The sequence below is a fragment of the Bos indicus x Bos taurus genome, chromosome X (genome assembly GCF_003369695.1).
Source record: "Bos indicus x Bos taurus breed Angus x Brahman F1 hybrid chromosome X, Bos_hybrid_MaternalHap_v2.0, whole genome shotgun sequence".
Lineage (NCBI taxonomy): Eukaryota > Metazoa > Chordata > Mammalia > Artiodactyla > Bovidae > Bos > Bos indicus x Bos taurus.
The window spans coordinates 51,159,382-51,179,319 of record NC_040105.1 but is presented as its reverse complement, the minus strand read 5'-3'; the positions used below and the strand labels follow the sequence as shown (position 1 = coordinate 51,179,319).

The following is a 19,938-nucleotide window of genomic DNA, read 5'->3' as shown; positions in this document are numbered from 1 at the left end:
ATAAGGGAAAACTGTTTAAAAGGTTTTTCAAATGATTGGTCAAACCAATAGAAAATTCTTTCCTTCTCACCACAAACATACATCACAAAGTTAAGCATGTATATCTGTTATGATATTATATAACCTAGAAGGCAGAATTTGTCATGTTAAACCAAAAATATACAATAACAAATTTGAAAAACTGAAGAAAAACAACTCTAAACTAAAACAAACAAAATTGGGTGACATATCCTAAACTGTTCTATACATTCAACACAATTCCTATCAAAATTCCAGTTGGTTTCTTTAACAAGCTGATCCTAAAATTCATATAAAACTTCAAGGGTCCCAGAATAGCTAAGTTCAAGCAAACCTGAAAAAGAACAGAGCTAGTGGACTCAACCTTTCCAATTTTAAAACCTACTATAAAGCTACAGTATTAAGACAGTGTGGTACCAGCATAAGGATAGATGGATAGATAGGTGGAATAAAAATACAGAGTCCAGAAATAAACACATATATTTGTGGTCGACTGATTTCCAACAAGGGTGCCAAGACAATTCAATGGGGAAAAAACTCTCTGTTCAACAAATGGTGCTAGGACAACTGGATGTCTACATACACAAGAATGAAGTTGGACTCTTGGGAGTCCAGGTTAAGTACGCTTCCTGGAAAAGATGCCTGAACTGAGTCTCAAAGAAAGAAAATTAGCTCATCCAAGCAGAGAGAAGATGACAAGCAAAGTCATGAAATAGCAGAACAAGTATATAAACAATTCACTAGCAATACTAGACCTGGTGGCTCAGACAGTAAAGAATCCATCTGCAATGCAGGAGACCTGGGTTCAATCCCTGGGTTGGGAAGATCCCCTGGAAGAGGGCATGGCAATCCACTCCAGTATTCTTGCCTAGAGAATCCCCATGGACAAAGGAGCCTGGCAGGCTACACTCCATGGGGTCACAAAGAGTCGGACATGACTGAACGACAAAGCACAGCAATACTAGAAGCAGGAAGATGAGGACAAAGAGCAGATAGTCACCAAGGATTTCTACAATATACAATGTAAAACAAGATCAGTTAGAGAGCTACTGTAATAATCCAAGGAAGAGTTGCTGAGGTTTGAGTGAAAATAGTGTCAAGAGGTAAGATATATTAACGAAGTACTAAATACAAGATTTACTATCTGAATGAATATGACTGTGAAGGAACAGGAAGAGTCTATGCTAACTCCTAGAAATTTGCCTATCAGATGACACAGCTAGGACAGAGCTAAGAAACTAATAGCTCATGATGTGCTACATGAGGTTACACTGCGAAATTAATAGATTTTGAAAGTCAGTAAGACTAGTATTACCTGCAAGTGGGAAAAGGTAACTAACAATGCCTCATTTAGGTAGAGATATTTTTAACTTATTTTTAGACTTGGAAAAAGACGTGCAAGAATATACAAAGAATCTAGTATACCCTTCACTCACATCCCCAAATGTTAACATTTTAGATTGGACATTCTTAAGACTAACTCTATCCACTTCACCTAACTAAAGGTAACTTATTCAGAAACCTCAAAAGCAAAGATCCATAAGTAAGACAAAAGGACTGCTGCTGCTGCTGCTGCTAAGCAGACAAAAACAGGTAAAAAAAAAAAATCAAAGAATTTAAGTTGGAAAAGCCTTCAAGATTTTTTAACGGCAGAACCTCTTTTTTTAAAAAATATGAAATCTCACTCAGAACCCTAATATAAAAATAGAGGGGCAAGTAGTGCTGCCCTGGTATAAGAACTATAGTTATAATGTCTGGTCACCTGGTTTCCCAAACCATGGAATAAGCAGCAGCAAAGAAGAGAGATGAGGAAATCAGTGTTCCTTTAGTCTTAAAAACCAACCCCTAAGACAAAAAATATTACTAAAAACAAAGAACACTTTATAAGCATGGAAAGATTAATTCATCGGGACAATGTAACAATTATAAACATATACACATCTAACAACAGAAGCCCAAAATATATTAAATAAAAACTGACAAAACCAAAGAGAGAAATAATTCAGTAGTAATAGTAGGAGATTTTAATACCCTATTCTCACTACTGGGGAGATAGATAAACTAGACATAAAATAATCAAGAATCTGGAAAACCTGACCAATAGTATCAGTCAACTTGAACTAACTGCCATCTATAGAACACTCCACCCAGCAAAAACAAAATACACATTATTTTCAAGTACACATGGAAAAATCTCCAGAACAGATCATGTACTATGCAATAAATCTCAAAAAATTTAAAAGAACTGAAACCAAAGTATACTCTCCTACCACAAAATAATTAAATTAGAAATGAACAGAATAAGTGTATATAGATCAGTAGAATAGAATTGAGAGTCTGATCAACTGCTTTTCAATGGAGCGGTCAAGACAATTCAATGGGAAAAGAAGAGTCTTTCAAAAAATGTATTGGGACAACTGGATATCCACATACAAAAGAATAAAGTTGGACTCTTACCTCACACCATACAAGAAATGAACTCAAAGTGGAACATGGACTTAAATGTAAGATCTAAAACTACAAAACTCTCAGAAGAAAACATTAAATTCTAGGGACTCTGGGTTATGCAATAAAATTATGAAATCATACTGTACCGAGGTACAAGTGATAAAAGAAATACAAGTGATAAAAGAAAATTGAGAAGGTGGACCACTCATTAGAGAAATACAAATAAAAATCACAATCAAATACTATTCCATACCCATGATGATTACAATAAAAAAGACAAGACAGTTACAAGTGTTGCTAAGGATATAGAGAAAATAGACCCCTAATACACTGCTGGTGGGAATGTAAAATGGAACAGAGTCTGGCAGTTCTTCAACAAGTTAAACATAGAGTTACTATATGAATACCCAAGAGAAAGGAAAACTTATGTCCACATAAAAACTTATACATAAGTGTTCACAGCAGCACTACTCACAATAGCTGAAAGGTGGAAACAATTTAAATGTCTAACAACAGCTGGATAAACAAAAATGTGTTATATTCATGCAATGCAATATTATTTGGCAATAAAAAGAAAGGAGGTATTGATACATGCAACAGTAAGGATGAACCTTGATAATATTATGCTAGGTGAATGAAGGCAGAGGAAAGACCACATACTGCATGGTTACATTTATTTATATGCATTGTCTAGAAAATGCAAATCTATAGAGACAGAAAATAGATTACTTGCTGCCTTAGGCTGGGGCATAGGAACTGGACTGACTGCAAACTAGCACAAGAAAACTTTCGGGGGTGATGAAAATGTTCTAAAATTAGATTGCAATCAAGGTTATACAACTGGATAAATTTGCTAAAAGCCACTGACACTTATACTGGTGAATTTTATGATATATAAATTATATCTCAATAAAATATGTCCTTTAAGAATCTTCAATATTGTGACTAAAATCAAAGCCATCATAATATCAAATATATCTTTTTAAAACTATACTCTCTACCTCCCCCACCACCACCCCCACCCCATTCTAACCACTCTCCTCATCTTTTGCCTGGCCTCTTGGGTTAAGAATCATTGGTCTGAAGGGAAAAGACCTGATAACAATAAAATGTAATAGCTGGTGGCCTAAGGGTAAACAATGAATAAGAAAAACAAACTTTTAAAAAACAGGTAAAGAACTTCACTAAGCAGAGTATATCAGTGGCCTTTTCATCATGTATCCAATAGCTGCTGCTGCTAAGTCACTTCAGTCGTGTCCGACTCTGTGCGACCCCATAGACGGCAGCCCACCAGGCTCCACCGTCCCTGGGATTCTCCAGGCAAGAACACTGGAGTGGGTTGCCATTTCCTTCTCCAATGCATGAGAGAGAAAAGTGAAAGTGAAGTCGCTCAGTCGTGTCTGACTCTTCGCAACCCCATAGACTGCAGCCCACCAGGATCCTCTGTCCATGGGATTTGCCAGGCAAGAGTACTGGAGTGGGGTGCCATCGCCTTCTCCATCCAATAGCTACTTAACCATAAAAAAGAGTTTCAGAACTCAGGCTTCGGAGTGGGAGAAACCTGGAATCAATCATGGTTCTGCCTCTCACTCCTCAGAGACTTGGGGCAAATTACTTAACCTCGTTCATTTTTTATTTCATTTGTAAAATCTCACAGGACTATCATGAAAATAAAATGGAAATATACATGTAAAGTACTTAACACAGTGCCCAGCACAATATAAAAAAAATAAATGGAAGCTTTTATTTCCTACATCTTACTAACCCCTAGGGAAGCACTATACTAAAGCACAACTCAACAATACTCAAGAAAACATAAAATGATTTTTCAGAACACTATTTAGTAAGGCTGAAAAGTATATAATATGTTCTTTTAAACCTTTCCAGTAAGAAACCATGGTGGCATTGCTAAAGGGATACGATCAGGATAATATCTCTTCCACACTCAGCAGTGCAGAAACATAGCTCAGTGACAAGGGATTGAAAATCAGGCCTCAAACCTGAAATTTCTTTACCGAGTACAACAGCTATGTATCATAACCTACATGTGACCATTTTTTCCTTCATATAATGATAACACATTGATTTAAGCCCTAGGAATATGCATAAAGACAATCACAAAAGCACTTCTATAGAGAAAGCCTCTATAGGGAAAATCTCATAAATCTGTGTCCCGTATCTAATCCTTCAATATATTTGATATACAAGCTTGGAGCATTTCAGTTAAAAGCTCAAGATAATTTCCCCCCATAAGCATATCATGGTTGTATCCATGGGAAATCCAGCATACAATCAGTATTTAGTCAGTGACTCAATAATTTCTTCAACTTTTGGAACCAGCAACTGTAAGACTGAATCTGTAAATAGCCAGAAATGTGGCTTCCCTGGTGGTCCAGTGGTTACATGTCCTCTTTGCAATACAGGGGACTTGGGTTTGATCCCTGGTTGGGGAACTAAGATTCCACATGTTGCAGAGCAATTAAGTCCGCACGCCACAACTACTAATCCAATGTGCCACAACTGGAGAGTCTGTGCACAGCAACGAAAAGATCCTGCATGAGGCTACAAAGATCCTGCATGCCGCAACTAAGACCCAACACAGCCAAATAAATTAACAAATATATTTTTTAAAATAAGGAATGAGAATTATATAATAAAATTTTCCAAGAACAATTCTCTCTCTCATACACGTGTGTTCATACCAATAAACACTCTAAGTGCCAAGCACCGGGTTAGGGTCTGTGGCTAAAAGAACAAAAGTCAGTCTTTGTCCTCAAGGAGCCTATAGTTTTACAATCTTAAAATATACCTCTGTTGACTTCTAGTTCAAGACAATGAACTGAACACCTATGTCTCTTGTACTTTCCAAGACTCTGAAAAAGTGATGGTAAGAGTACAGAAGTAAAATTACAAGTTAAGGACAGGAATGGAAAATGGCATAGCAAATACAAGATTTCAACAATTTATGACAGAAAGCAGACAAGAAAGAACTGGCTGATAATACAAATCAAAGGAATGCTACAACCTAAAATATGAAATAGAAAGGGTTCCAACCCAGGAGGAAGCAGACTTACAGGGCAAAACCCCAGAGGGGTTCCACACTCAAAGAAGACTGATCCTAAAGAGGGCTAAAATGAGAACAGGCTAAATACATGGATTAACTGAAGCTCTGAATTATGACAGTTGATGAACTCTCCCCCCAAAATAAATTCCTGCATACACAATACCGAATTCAACAAACTAGGAAGAATGAACAACAGCAAGGAAGAATAAGGGCACCCTAGTACAAAGCCCTCTGCCCTCTGGCATTTGGGCCCTCCAAGTGTAAAAGCCAGCTGCCCACACACTCCCCCCGAAACCAGTTGACATCCCTGCCTAGAAACACGGAATTCCCAGTCAGCCCTTCTACTAGTTCGTTATTTAATACAAACAGAATCAGGAGGCAGCCATTTGAAGAAAACCTATATAACACAGAAGAGAAAGAACAGAGAAAATGTCCTTGGAAGAGCTGAAATAATTCAAGAAATCATTTTAAATTTAATTTTTAAGATATAACCATAAGATTCAAAAATCAAAGAAAGAGGTATATAATGAACAGGTTCACTCCCAAATCTTGTTTCCTATCCATTCAATTCCCCCCAACTCTCTCCACAAATAACCACTCATTAGATTTTCTGTAGCTCTCCAGAGTTTCTTAGGGCAAATAAGCAAATATATGTTCTCTCTCCTTTTCTACATGAAAAGTAGCATAATACGTATCAAGCATTTTTTATAGTCAGAATAACTTAAAATACTTTTTTCCTGGTCAGTACACAGAGGTTCCTTCATTCTTATTTTTATATCTATATAGTAATAGTATTTGATTATTTGCTATGACAGACAAAATTGAATATTTCATTTCACATATATGTATGTCTGTGTATATACATGTGTGTATTGTGTGTGAATGTAAATTCCCTGAAGTGGGACTGCTGGCTCAAAGGAAATTTGCAGATTTACCTTTTATTGAAATACACTAATATATCAGTAAGAGTACACAAAATTCATGTGTATCTTTATATAATGCTGCCAAACTGTCTGCCACAGCATTGTACTGATTTAAACTCCCACCAGCAATGTGTGAAAGTGTCTTTTACCCCAGAGCCTTGACAACAACAATAAAAAAAGGTGCTGTCAAACATTTTGATTTTTAACACTCTGAAAGGTTTTAAACAGGAATCACAGTGTGGTTTCAATTAGCATTTATCTCATGAGTGAGGTTAAGCATTTTTCACATAAACAATAGAGTCAGGAATAAACCAAGAATTGCTATTATCACTGCTAACACTTAAGGAAATAAAACATGTCATACAAATACTGGAAAGTAAGAGACAAAACTCAAAACTTGCAGATTATATGAATATCTATCTAGAAAATTTAAGCAAATTCAACTAAAAAAAAGATGATAGGAACTAACAACAAAGGTCAATAGAAACATTAAATGCAAAATCAAAAAATAAATCAATACCTTTGATACACATCAGCAATAATCAATTAGAAAATATAATTTAAAAAACAACTATCCTAAGGTAAAGGCTCCAGGGGAAGATGGCACCAGGAGAGGGCAGGAAGGGTGTCCTGAAAGAAAGGCAGGTCACTGCAATTACTATATATATATATGTATATATATATGTATATATATATGATATATATATACACACTCATAAGAGCAACAGAGCTATAAAATATTAATCTAGGAATAAACTCAAAAAGAAATATGCAACACCTATATAAAGAAGACTAAAATTTTTACTGAAGTACATAAGATACACCTTTCTTTGTTTGAAAGACCCAGTATTAGCATCTTCAGAAACCCTCCTCTGAGATTATCCCAAAGTCAATGTAAGTCCAACAGAAATCCCAAAGAGATGTTTTTGTCCCAAACTGACAAATTGATTTGAAAAGAGTACAAGGAAAGCCAAGAAAATCTTGAAGAACAATGAGAGTTTGCCTTACCAAATAATACTTACAGCTATAGTAAGTTAAACAATGTGCTTTCATCACAGAAATACACAACTGGACTAATGGAGAACAATCAGTAGAGAAACAGACACATGTATGTATAGCAAGGTACTCCGTGGTAAAGATAGATTTCAAATTTATGAGGAATAGATAGCATAATAAATGATGTCAGAATAACTGGCTATCCATTTAGGGGGAAGAAGTTAAAGCCCACTTAAAACCAGTCACAAAAATAAATTTCGGATAGATTAAAGAGCTAAACATAAAAAAAAAAAAAAACTATGTAACTATTAAAAAATATGGCAGAATATATTTCTAACCTGAAGAAAGGCTTTCTTAAAAAGATAAAAATAGGAAGACCATTAATAACAATGACAAAAAAATACATTTGGCCATTTGACCATGAACTAGGTTAAAAGATAAGCAACAGACTGGGACTGGAAGCAAACATCTGCAACATGCATAGCAAAGCATTAATATCCAGAATATATAAAGAACTAAAAAATCAGTAATAAGAAACATAAATAGACAATACATGCATGGCAGAGGGATGGCTCAAACTCCTTAGTAAGCAGGGAGATGCAAATTCAAACAATTCAATATCATTTTTTGTCTATTAGGTGAGAGAAAATTACATTATCTGTTACTATCACATTTTGAGTGTGTGAGAAATTTAGCACACCATGCACTGTTGACAAATAAACTGGAATAGCCTTTTCATATGGCAAATTCCAAATATCTAGTGCATACTTGTCATCCAACAATTCCACTTCTTAGTACTTACATGACAAATATTCCTGTATGTATACAAATATGTATGTACAAGGATTTTTTTACTGAAGGGCTTTTTATTGTTTGTAACAGCAAAAAAATGAATAAAATTTACATATTCATCCATAAGAGAAAGGTGAAATAAAAATGTACTACGTAATAATATGCATCTGTTTAAAAACTGAGAAATGGTTATACAGATGTATAAAAAGTCTCCCACACATATATATATACTGTTAAGAAAAGTAAGTTGTACAACACATATATCTATATATCATATATACATATGTTATATATATATATATACACACATATATAAAAACAAACAAAACTTTATGTTTCTAAATGTACTCATATATGTGTAAATGCATATTAAAAAGACTGGAAGGATATGCTCTAAACTGATTCTAGTGGTTAAAGAAGCATGTAGTATGAAATACTATGTCTCCTTTAAAAAGAACAAAGTCAACATACATATACTTACATGAAAGCCTTAACACATATACTTTGGGAAAAAAATAAGTCATAAAATACATTTTATTTGCATATGCACATACATATACATGTAAATACAGAGAAAAAGGACTGTACAAGTTCATATTCAACTCTTAATAATGATTACCCACTGGGAGGGCAGGAAATTGGGTAAAGGAGGACTTGAAGGTTTTAATCTACCTCTGTATTATTTTAATTCATAAAAGCAGAATTGTCCATCAATAACCTGTACCAAGAACCAGTTAAAGATATTATAATTTCTTAAAATAACTGAAGGAAGGACAAAACAAATTAGGTATGTACAACTTATATCCAAATAAATATTCTCAGTTAACACTTACTGAATGCTTTGGGCTAAGCACTCTAAGTCCTTTCATGCATTTTCTCATGTAATCGTAAGAATCTTAAGATAAAATTATCCCCATTTTACAACTGAGAAAACTAGGCTCAAAAAATTAAGTTAAACTTTCCTAAGATTACACAGCTAGTAAAAACCAAGGACAAAATTAAACCCAGGCAACTGACTCCCAAATCCACTCGTGTGTGTGTGTGCATGTGTGTGTAAATCACTTCAGTTGTGTCTGACTTTTTGTGACACTATGAATCCTAGCACACCAGGCTCCTCTGTCCATGGGATTCTCCAGACAAGGATACTGGAGTGGGTTGCCATGCCCTCCTCCAGGGGATCTTCCTGACCCAGGGATAGAATCCCCATCTCTTAACGTCTTCTGCACTGGCAGGCAGGTTCTTTATCACTAGCGCCACCTGGCAAATCAATATAGGGCCACACATAATTTGGAGCCACATGTACACACTATACATAATCCTGAACTGTACAGATACATACATTAGATAACCACATCACAGCCCTTGGGAGTTTATAACTGTCTTCGTCCTCATTTCCATCTTCCAGTTTTGTTTGGCAAGGTCATTCCCTCAATTAAAGATGCTCATTTTATGTGAAAATATTTCTGGATCCACATTAGAAAAAGAATCTAAATCATCTCCATCTTCCTTAAACAATCTCTATCTACCAATCACCTACCCTTAATCCCTAATTACCACTTTATTCAGTTTAATCCTTCACAACAGTGGTAGCCAAACTATATACAGCCCTCAGGCCAACCTACCTTACCTCCCAGCCTGTTTCTGTGAAGCAGGTAAGTTGAGAAAGATTTTTACATTTTTAAATGGTTGAAAAACATCAAAAGAAAAATGGTATTTCATGACATGAAAATTATTCAAAATTCATATTTCAGTGTTCATGAATAGCATTTATGAACACAGCCACTTTCATCATTTATATATATCTATGACTGCTACACAGAAGAGCTGAGTGGTGGCAAAAGAGATTCCATGGCCCACAAAGCCTAAAATGCTATATTCACTATCTGGTCCTTTATGGAGAAAGTTTATCAAATCTCGTTTTACAGTTTTCAAAAGAAGTTCATCTATTTAACTCATTACTCCTAACAACAACCCTGAGAGCTACTTGGTATTTGCCTGAATTCTGAAAATTAAGAAGGCTCAAAGAAGTTTAGTGTCTTGCCTGTCACAGAGCTAGTAAGTAAAGGCAGAATTCTGGAACCCAAGTTTTCTAGCTTCAAATCCAACGTAATTTTTACCACACTACCACTTTCAAAGAACCCAACCCCTTCTGATTAATCGATGAGTTTAGACATTTGGTGCTAAAATTTACCAGATGGGGAGGGACTGGTAAAAGCTTTAAACTGGTCAGAAAACATGTCTCAATTGACTCCAAAAATAGATGAATAGGATACATTGCATTTCACATGCAGTTGTATAAATTGTTTCATTTAATTTGCAAAGAAACCCTGCTAAATAGGTAGTGCTTTTGTTTAGTAACAAATAAGGAAACATACAGACTTGCAAAAGATTATACTAAGGCAAGACCAGAATCCAGGCTGACCCCTACTCCAATGACAGTTCCGACAGTTCTATTCGGGAACATTGTCTCTTCTCACAAGGAATGTACCTGTTGTTTTCTTTTTTTTCCCCCTTAGAAATAAAAAGCAGTTAACTTAAAAAAAAAAAAAAAGAGCATTTAAGAGAAAGAAACGAAAGCTTTATTTTAGAAAGGATAAACTAACAATTTAACAAAATAATACCAGAAGGGATACTCTTTAACATCTGGATCTCTGTTCAAAGTCACCTTCTCAAAGAAGCCTGACAAAATAACCATGTGAGCCAGAGGCTCCCCACAACACCCCAACACTCTTTAAAATTTTTTCTTCTTAGCATTTATTTTCTGAAATATTTGCTGACCATATGTTGCCCTCCACTGTAATGTAAGCTCAAAGATAGCAGGGCCATTGCCTGCTTTGCTTCCTTTCATCCATCCTCAGCACATCAATCCAGGCATACAGGAGGAACATAATAAATATTTGTTGAATGAATGGTAGAACCTACATGTACATTGGGTAAATCATATTCTGTAACTCACAGATTCAGAATAAGTTATCAGCATATTTGAAACATTCCTTAGCAAATGAAATACACATCTTCAATAAGAGCTTTTTCTCTTGCCAGAAAGACACCATCAAAGACGAATTCAATGGAAATGCCACAATTGCCCAGCAGGACAAAAATTATTCTCTGGGTAGCAGTGGATATAATGAGCTGAACTAGCACCTTATAGATCTTAAGACTGATTAAGCAGATTTTTCATTCTTGTATTAAAACACATCCTCTAATTTAAAAATTCTAATTACTGTCTCTATTTTAATTATACTTAACTAGAGGCTGAGGTTTAAGAATTGTGCTGTGCTAAATTTTAATTCTCATTTTTACAAGAAACCAAACTCAAATAATCTTACATTATCCCAATAATATATGATGAATGTAGCCCAAGCTAAAGTAAAAAGTCTCCACACGGTACTAACTGTTAAATGTTTTCATCAAGAAGTTGGCTCACAAACATAAGCTATACAACACACACACATAAATTACTTTCAGCATAAACCTAATATCAATTTCTGGTAATTAAAAACTAAATCTACTTTTTTCCCCAGTAAGTAGAGATTTCACCCTACACAAACAATTTTAAAACCACAATAATATTCTTTACATAAAACATCACTCATGGGAAATTCCCTGGTGGTCCAGTGGTTAGAAATCCATGCTTTCACTGATGAATGTGAGGGTTCAATTCCTAGACAGGGAACTAAGATCCCACAAGCCATGAGGTGTAGCCAAAAAAAAACAAAAAACAAAACAAAGGGGGAAATAATCACTTATGTAACTTTAGCATAAGGATCGGAAAAGGCAATGGCACCCCACTCCAGTACTCTTGCCTGGAAAATCCCATGGACGGGGGAGCCTGGTGGGCTGCCGTCTATGGGGTCACACAGAGTCAGACACAACTGAGCACCTTCACTTTCACTTTTCACTGTCATGCATTGGAGAAGGAAATGGCAACCCACTCCAGTGTTCTTGCCTGGAGAATCCCAGGGACAGGGGAGCCTGGTGGGCCGCCGTCTATGGGGTCACAGAGTCGAACACGACTGAAGCGACTTAGCAGCAGCAGCAGCCCCAGCAGCATAAGGATCATCTAGTTTGCCATACTGAAGTTTCCTGATCATAAAAGTCTCATTGATTCACAAAGAGTTTTAGAATCCCCATACTTCAAATACAAGACATGACCTTCAAAATGCATTTAAAAACAGTTCTTCCCCACAACTACCAAGAGTGATTAAGTATCACCACAAATAGCTTTAACATAGATGTATAGTACTATTATGTATTTTATAGTTTAAAAATCTTCAAGTTAATCCACATGCAAAAGAATGAAGTTGAACTCTTATCTCATACCAGATACAAAAATTAACTCAAAATGGATGAAAGACCTAAATATTAAAGCCAAAAACTACAAAACTCTTCAAAGAAAATATAAACCTTCATGATCTTGGATTTGACAGTGGTTTCTTAAATATGACACCCAAAGCACAAGCAACAACAGAAAAAAATAAACTGGACTTCATCAAATTTCAAAACTTTTATGCACCAAAAAACACTATAAAGAAAGTAAAAAGAGACATATAGGCACATGAAAGATGCTCAACATCACTAATCATCAGGGAAATACAAATTAAAACCATAATGAGATATCACCTCACACCTGTCAGAATGACTATTATCAAAAAGAAAACAAATAACAAGCATTGGTGAGGATGTGGAAAAAAAGGGAAACGTCATGCACTGTTGGTAGAACTGTAAACTAGTACAGCCACTATGGAAAACAATATGGAGATTTCTCATAAAATTAAAAATAGAAGTATCATACGATCCAGCAATTCCATTTCTGGGTATTTATCCAAAGAAAACAAAAACACTGATTTTAACATATAATATGCACCACTATATTCATTATGGCATCATACATAATAGCCAAGATATGGAAGCAACCTAAGAGCCCCTCAACAGATAAATGGATAAAGTAGATGAGGTATGTATATATATAGATAAATAGATAGATATAGATATATATATACACACACCACACACACACACACACAATGGAATATTACTCAGCCATAAAAATAATGAAATCTTGCCATTTCAACATGGATGGAGCCAGAGGGTATCATGCTAAGTGAAATAATTCAGAGAAAAAAAGCAAAACAAATGAACAAACATAACAGAAACAGAGTCACGGACACCAAAAACAAATTGCCAGAGGGGAGAAGGTTGCGGGGAGGGGAGAAATAGGTGAGAATGATTAAGAAGTATAAACTCCCAGTTGCAAAGTAAATGAGTCACACATATGAAATGTACAGTGTGGGGAATATAGTTGATAATTATTTAATATCTTTGTATGGTGACAGATGAACTAGACTTAATCTTGGTGATCATACTGCAATATATAGAAATACTGAATCACTATGTTGTGAACCAGGAACTAACACAGTGTTGTAGGCCAATTACACTTCAAACACAAGCAAACAAACTCATAGAAATAGAGATGAGATTTGTGGCTACCAGAGGTGATGGTAGGGGAAAGGGGAATTAGCTGAAGGTAGTCAAAAAGTACAAATTTCCAGTTATAAGATAAATAAGCACTAGGGCTATAATCTGCCTGCAATGCAGGAGACCTGGGTTCGATTCCTAAGTCGGGAAGATCCCCTGGAGAAGGAAATGGCAACCCACTCCAGTATTCTTGCCTGGAGAATCCCATGGACAGAGGAGCCTGGTAGGTTCCCAGTCCATGGGGTTGCAAGAATCGGACATGACTTAGTGACTAAACCACCACCACCAGGGATATAATATTTAACATGATAAAAAATAAGGAGGGAGGTGGGAGGGGGGTTCAGGATGGGGAACACGTGTATGCCCACGGCGGATTCATGTTGATGTGTGGCAGAACCAATACAATATTGTAAAGTAATTAGCCTCCAATTAAAATAAATAAATTTAAATTTTAAAAAAGAATAATAATATATGGAAAAAAATAATTAGTACTGTTGTATGTCACACATGAACTTTTTTGGTTTGTTTTTTGGCCATGCCACGCGGAATGCAGGATCTTAATTCCCCAAACAGGGATTGACCCCGTACCCGATGCATTAAGAGCGTGGAGTTTTAAGCACTGGACCTCCAGGGAAGTCTCCATGAAAGTTGTTACGAGAATAAACCCTAAGACTTCCCATTACAAGGAAAAAAATTTTTTTTCTATTTCTTTAACATTGTATCTGTATGAGATGATAGGTGTGCACCACCTGATGTGAAGAGTTGACTCATTTGAAAAGACCTGATGCTGGAAAAGACTGAGGGCAGAAGGAGACGGGAAAGACAGAGGATGAGATGGTTGGATGGCATCACTGACTCAATGGACATGGGTTTGGGTGGTCTCCAGGAGTTGGTGATGGACAGGGAGGCCTGGCGTGCTGCAGTTCATGGGGCTGCAAAGAGTCAGACACGACTGAATGACTGAACTGAACTGAAACCTACTACAGTAATCATTTCATGATGTCTGTAAATCAAATCATTATTTTATCTCAATAAAACTGGAAAATAGATAAACACAGAGTGGAAAAAATTTACAATCATATGTCTGATCAGGCTCTAGTATTGACAATATATTTTATAAAAACTCTTACAACTCAACAATAAAAAGATAACCAAATGTAAAAATGAGCAAGGACTTGGACATTTCTTAAAAGAAGAGATTTAAATAGACATGAGCACATGAAAAGATGCTCCACAGCACTAGTTATTAGTAAAATGGGAATCAAAACCACAATGAGATATCACAAAACACCCACTAGATGGCCATAAAACACACACATACACACACACACACACACAAACACAAAATCCAAATGTAACAAATGCTGGGGAAGATATAAAAAAATTAGAACTCTTATACATTGGAGGTGGAAATGGTGGAAAACATTTTGATGGTTCCTTAACAAGTTAAACATAGAATTACCATACCTGTACATATCCAAAAGAAGTGAAAGCAGGTGTTCAAACAAAAACTTGTACACAAATACTCACACATCATTGTTCACAAAAGCCAAAAGGGAGAAAAATGCCAAATGTCCATTTTGAATAAACAAAATGTAGTATATCCGCACAATGGAATATTATTCAACCATAAAAAAGAATGAAGTACTGATACATGCCACAATGAGAATGAATCTCAAAAATATGCAAAGTGAAAGAATCCAGACACAAAAGGCTACGTATTGTATGAAATATCTAGAATAGACAAATCCATAAAGACAGGAAATTAGTGGTGACCAAGGACTGGGGGAAAAGAGGAATGGGGAGTGAATACGTAATGAGCATAGGCTTTCCTTTTCGGGTGATGAAAATGTTTTGGAACTATATATGCAACATTATTAAGGTATTTAATGCAATTAAGAATTGTACACTCCAAAACAGTAAATTTTATGTTATGTGAATTTTATCACAATAGAAAGTTATAAGGTTAAAACACAGAAGATTTCTTCATTTCTATTTTCTAAAAAGTTCATGAAAAAAATAATATATTCCTTGAAGGGGCAATAAAGGTACACTTGCAGTAAGTTAATCTCAACATTTTCCAAACCAAATACCTCATAAGAAGCTCTACCAAAACAATTAAAACTGGCATCAGGACTTCCCTGGTGGCAAAGTGGATGGCAATCTGCTGGCCATCCACTGGCAGGGGACACAGCTTTGATCCCTGGTCCAGGAAGATTCCACATGCCACAAAGCAACTAATCCCGTGTGCCACAACTACCGAACCCACATGCTGCAACTACAGAAGCCAGTGCACCTAGAGCCAGTGCCCCACAATGAGAAGTCTCCACAATGAGAAGCCCTTGCACTGCAACGTAGAGTAGCCCCTGCTCACTACAATGAGAAAGTAACGAAGACCCAGCACAGCCAAAAAATAAAACAAATAAATAAAAATTTTAAAAACTGGCATCAAATTCTACTTTGAAGCTTTGGGAATTTCTGTATGAATGCCTTTATAGATGTTCTTTACAGTCATCAAATATCTCCTAAAAGTACCATAAACTTTATGATCTCAAACAAAAATGGAAAAGACCCACACCTCTGAAAGTATTCTGGTTTTTAGCCAAGAGACATAATCAAGTATATCTGCAAACAGAGTTGGTCTACTTATACTAAGATGGGAGAGTGAGGAAGGAAGGGATTTTTCTTACACACTACCCCTCCCCCCTCACACACAAACATACACACAAAAATGTAGGCCTTCCCTTATTTTTAAGTAAATTACTGGACTGGAAATTTAATAGTAATATAACAGTTCTCATCTTTACTTCTGACTACTTTGATTCTGTGCAACCACTGGCTTTATCATTTCCTGGCTAAGTGACAGACACCTAAATGAAAGAAAATTCCCCTAGGGAAGAAAGGTAAAGTCCACATTACAAAAATTTAACTCCTAAAACACTATAGAATAATTACATCAATGAATGTAGACTTGTGATACAGGGATCAACATTGGCCTAGAAGTCAGAACTCCAGGATAGACCACTTACTTACTAGGGTGAGTCTTATTTTTCTGAGCCTTGTTTTCTTTCTCAGGAAAGGAAAATAACTTTCCTGCCTGCTTCCCAAAAGAAGTACAGTAATAAAAATATGTACAAGGTGTGATAGGACCACTAAAGAGGGGCACCTAACCTAGCCTGATGGAGGATGCTGGGAAAAGGAAAAATGGGGGATCAGGAAAGGCTTTCATGAATAATGACAGAGGTCAGTATAAAAAGAATGAATTAAAACTTAATGGGAGGGAGAGAGAGAGAATTCCAGATTTGGGGTGGGAGGGGGGCAGGATCAGAAGCAAAGCCAGAGAGATGAACACCACAAATCTGCTTATGCTGTTCACTCCTTGGTAAATAGTCAAAGGCTCCTAACTCTGCAGGGTAGTCCTTCACTCCAGCCTCAACCTGAGATTCCAGCCTTATCTCATTCCATTCTCCAAATATACCATGCTTACACTCCCTGCCTCAATACTTGAATGTTCTTCCACTCCAGGAACATCTAGTTTTGAAACTGGGAGACCAGCTTGCCTGCCAGAGTTGGTGCAACATTTCCAGGCTTTCATGGTGCTTTTATACTTTTATTCTACTGCTTAGTATACTAAGTATTCATTTAATCAAAGAGAATATGAACGAAGTATTAACTTTTTAAACTCTGGGTAGCCAAAACAAGGATTACACTCTTTCCAACATCAAAGCAGAATAAAAGAAAAAGGACATGGGAAAGTTCTCAAATTTGCAATATTTCCAAGATAAATGAATATGTCATTAAAGTATGTAAAAAGTAAGCATGAAAAGTTGGAAACCCATAAACTATTAATCTTGACCCAGAACAGAATGAGACCATCACAAGACATCCTTACCAGAAGATATGAATTTAGAGAACAGCATGTCCAAGTAATCTGCAGTGATTTAAACTCACGCCAAAAAGTGTCAATTTTCAAACAAGGTAAATTCAGATTAATGGAAAAAAATCACATATAATTATTTTAGCATTCAAAATAGGTATTTTAGCTATCCTTTAATGCAAGGTATCTTTCCTTTGGAGTGCCGACTTTAAAACAATTTTTAAATTCATCAACCCAAACGACAGAGACTGTCTAGAAGACATCTACTGCTTTGTTGTCATATATGGAGACCTCTTTAAAAGTTCTCTTGGTATTACAATTTACTACAGATGAAAAACAGGTAACAATGCCTCCCCAAATTGAGTGTAATCATCACTATACAGAAGATTTCCACAACTTAAAGGCTACTTATCATACAATTGCTTCAGTCCACAGTAACTCTTATGAAGTAATAGCCATACCACTTGCATCTGTTTTGAGGATTCAATCTCATTTTAACAAGATCTATCAAGTCTCAAGATAGGGAGATACACACGTGCAGGTTATCCACCCACAACCCACTACGTAAATGTTTCACCATTCTTAACTAGACAAAACCTCGTACAGTACAGTACACCACACCACTTTCATACTAACCTCACCATACCATCTCCTTCCCATCCGATCAGTCACAGAACACACCGTTCCCAAATAACACCTCTCAATCTCCTTGAACCTAACCCATTAACACAAACATCCAGCAGCATTCCCCACAGGAATACAGTCTTATCGACCTTCACACATCAACTGAATCTCTAAATTAAATTCACTTTCCCTCATACACTGAAACTCAACTTCCAAAACCCGACGCGATCCTCGCTTTCAGTAGCTCCAATCTCACTTAAATGATCAGTTTGTCAACCGTCACCCGGTCCCCTCATGTAACCGCCTCACCTTCCCGCCCCCCCCCCCCATCCCCTAGTCTCCCATCAACTCCCAAAGTTGTCACTCCTCAACGAAAAAGACAAAAAAAAAAAAAAAAAATGTACCACAACCTCAAACCTACCCTTCCCCACTTTTCCCCTCCGAATTTTCCTCTCAGCCTGTTGGCTCACACCGAAAGCAGCTCCGACAACTCTTAACGACCCGAGCCGGGCCTCGTCCCACACGTCTCGGCGACTGCAATCACCCTGCCTCGGTCAAACCGCCCCCCACTAACGCGCTTACTCTGAACAGACTCTTGGTCGCCGCTGCCTCCCCTCCATTCATCCCCGGCCCATTCATCTCTCAGCCGGATCCCAGACACGCCCCCCGGCCTCCTCCCTCACTCCCACCGTCCCGGCCAGCTCGGGACCCTCACCAGATTAGAGGCTCTCGCTGAGGGAGACTCTTTTCGCTTCTCCCTCGCCCTCTTTCAAGCCTCCGCTCGACCCTCGAGTAGCCACACCATAGAACACGCAGATACACACACACCGCCTCCTCTGTCGCCTCCTCAGATGCTTCTTACTCCCCTCCTAGATGTCTCGCGCTCCGCTCCGCGCTGTGTGCGCGTGCGCGCGCGAGCGTCTCAGCGCGAGCCCACCCGGCCAGCTACCGCCGGTAGGTAAAGAGAGGGCGGGGTTAAGGGAGCGGGGTACGAGCCCAAGCTCGCGCTTGCCCGGGAGCTGAGCAGGCGCACGCGTACTCCTGTCAGGGAATTCAGATAGAGAGGGGGACGGAGGGGGGCGAGGAAGGGAGGGGAAGAAAGGAGGGGGGAGGGGCGGAGAAAGCAGACGGAGCAGCCCCAACTCCGAAGTGCCCCTATCGCAGCGAGGTGCCGAGTGGCTACCCAACTAGAGCGTGCGCACTCTTTTCCCACTCTCCTCAGCGCAGCGGGAGAGAGGGATGCTCGTCAAGAGAAAGGCTTCGCTCTTTTCCAAAAAGAAAATCTGTGGGGAGCCACGCGTGACATCTCCTGTGTGTTCAAAAGCTCTCCACGGCTGTTTTACCCTCTTCCCTTCAAAAGAAAATCCAAGCACACACTTCTTCCTAGATACCCACCGCCCATTCTCAGTTCTCTACATGCCTTTAAATGCGGTCGCTCGGCCGAGATGTGGTACTCGCCAGCATCTTTTCACCCGCCACCCCTAACTCCCTTTTTCCAACTCTCGACTCTTCTCGCGAGACCCATACCTGCCGGCTTCGGGATTAGAAGTCGAAGCACACATTTACAAATACCGGTCTCCCGATTATGCTGCGACGGCAATAGCCATAGTATGTACCCCCTACCCTCCAGGACCGCAGTGCGCGCGCGCGGGGGCTGGGCAACCACGAAAGCTGGGATGGAAAAGGGAAGCTATGAAACGGATTTTTGACGGCATGTA

At 37.7% G+C, this 19,938-nt stretch overlaps 1 protein-coding gene across 1 annotated transcript in view; it reads right to left on the bottom strand.

The window, feature by feature from the left end:
- The window catches only part of WNK3 (WNK lysine deficient protein kinase 3), a 183,185-nt gene extending 163,993 nt beyond the window's left edge, over positions 1–19,192 (bottom strand). Inside the window, 1 exon segment of the mRNA XM_027534682.1 lies at positions 18,936–19,192. The gene's annotated coding sequence lies outside the window, so the exon portion shown is untranslated.
- Positions 19,193–19,938: the final 746 nt, after the last annotated feature.